The sequence below is a fragment of the Cyprinodon variegatus genome, unplaced genomic scaffold, assembly GCF_000732505.1.
Source record: "Cyprinodon variegatus isolate N-32 unplaced genomic scaffold, C_variegatus-1.0 Scaffold1432, whole genome shotgun sequence".
In the NCBI taxonomy this organism is placed as follows: Eukaryota; Metazoa; Chordata; class Actinopteri; order Cyprinodontiformes; family Cyprinodontidae; genus Cyprinodon; species Cyprinodon variegatus.
Genome location: NW_015151885.1, coordinates 48062 through 50059, shown reverse-complemented (window position 1 = coordinate 50059; position 1998 = coordinate 48062).

Sequence of the window (1998 nt, the reverse complement as noted above, 5' to 3'; positions counted from 1 at the left end):
AGAAAGAGAACTTTCCCAACACTGCCCTTAGGGAGCAGTGGGCTGCCACTGTGTGGCACCTAGGAAGCAGTGTGTGGTTAAGGGTCTTGCTCAGGGACCCAGAGAGGCAGTCTGTGGAACTGGGGCTCAAACTCAGAACCCTTTGAACTGAAACGCAATGCCCTAACCAATAGGCCTCTACTCCCCCCACTCTATGCTAGATTTGTTACAAGGGCAACAAAAGGTTATGTCTGATTAGTCATCCACGATCGTAAAAGAACCACTGCTGAACCAATCAGCTTTTTGAGAAAACAACAAACTTAAAGTACAGTGTTGTGTAAAGAAATTTCTCCTCCACTTCTAACAAAAGCTAAATCTTTGTTCATTGAAAAGTTTTTGTGATCCATATCTCAGAACTGATGTGAATTCCCAAAAATGCTCAGATTGATCAGTTTATTCCTGTTACAAAATTAAGATATACATTGTTTCCAATTAAAATTCCTCCCTCTTAAAAGAGTTCCTCATACTATCCAAACTGCTCCATAAGTGTTTATGTATGCTCAGATTTGTTTTGTTTAAAGATCTTGATTCACAAAATATATATCTCCTCATGCTTAACCTAATACCGCTCTTCCTACTGTAACTTTAAAAAATTTTTTGTTACTCAGGATTCCTGCACTGAGGTAGCTGAAAAAAGGGATGATATATTGAATTTCCAGAATGTTTTATATGAGTGATAGTTAAAACCCCAACCATGTATTGCAATCAATCACACCTAAGTGGACAAAGAGCTGTACAGGCCCTTCAGACAATAAAATTAAACCATCAGTAAGATTATAACATTAAGTGCACAGAAAGGATTATAGTTTTTAAAAGCCTGACATTTCTGCTTAAAATCAAGTTTGCCATAATTATCAAATTTACTAAAAATAAAGGCTTAAACATTCCACTCTATGGGTAATGTATCTATCCATGAAGAGTTTCACTTTCTGAAATAAGTTACCATAGATATTGAACTTTTCCACAATATCCTTATTATTACATTTTATCCTCAGTTGTAAATGCGAGGTTATGTTTAGGTTGCCTTAAAACAAATCTGTATTGGTAAACATACCGGTTAAAGATCTAGTACCAATTATGGTATGGGGGTGTTTTGCAGGTTACTTTAGAATTTAGATAGACTTCTGCAGATGTCTAGTTACGGATTATTCACTCAGATCAGATGTGTTAAACCAGGAGAAAATGAAAACCATGATCTCCAGCCCTTGGTTTCCAGAATTGGACATCCCTACATCAAAACATGAAGAAACAGCAACCAATTTATTCCTCACTTTCAAAAAGAGCACTGCTGGTGATACACTCCATATTTTGACAGTGGTTTCTTTGGGACGTTTTTATATCACAGATATATTCCTCCTTTTTTTCTTTTTACTTTCGACTTCTCTTCATATTCAAAAGCAGCTGAAAGTCAAATGAGCCTGAAATATGAATAATTCTGACAAGCGAGCAGCTTGTGATGCTGGCTGTCTTGAAATAAGCCGGATGTAAAGCCTGTGGATTTTCAGATTGGATGAATAATGAATGACACACCAGGCCAGTGGGATATATAGTACCAAAGCCATTCTGGTCTGAAGCTGTGGAGGAAAGTGAAGAATTAGGCAAATAAAAAAAAAAACAACAACAAAACATACAATTTACTTCCTAATTAGAAGAAGTAACATGGAAATAAGGGGTCTCTTTGGCAACTTTCCTCGAACTATAGCCTTAATTTAAGGTACTTTAATGTTGTCTTAGTAAGACTTGCATGATGGAGGAAATTATAGCCTGTTACATGGTCTGTTTGTGGTTCCAAAAATCAGATTGCCCTGTATGCAAAGCACTAACATAAAGGGAACATAATAGAGGCAATATCTTGTTGTGGTTTACTTCTTCCTAAATTAACTTTCAGATTCAAACTTTTAGTGTTTTTTTTATTCATTTTAAATAACTTCCAATCTTTAGCTGATGAAATTATGCTTT